We start from the raw sequence: 201 nt of genomic DNA, 5'->3' as shown, positions 1-201 counted from the left end.
GATTTAGGACATGACATGCAGTCAATATCGCCTCCCCCCACCATGCCTTGGAGAGACCCGATGTGTCTAACATGGCGTTAACCAAATCAGTTAGAGTATGGTTCTTTCTTTCGGCCACCCCATTTGACAGAGGTGAATAGGTTGGCATCCTCTCATGGATTATACCATGTTTCGCACAAAAGGAATCAAATTCATTTGAGA

This window comes from Triticum dicoccoides, chromosome 7B (genome assembly GCF_002162155.2).
Source record: "Triticum dicoccoides isolate Atlit2015 ecotype Zavitan chromosome 7B, WEW_v2.0, whole genome shotgun sequence".
In the NCBI taxonomy this organism is placed as follows: domain Eukaryota; kingdom Viridiplantae; phylum Streptophyta; class Magnoliopsida; order Poales; family Poaceae; genus Triticum; species Triticum dicoccoides.
Note: the sequence above shows the minus strand (reverse complement) of the source record.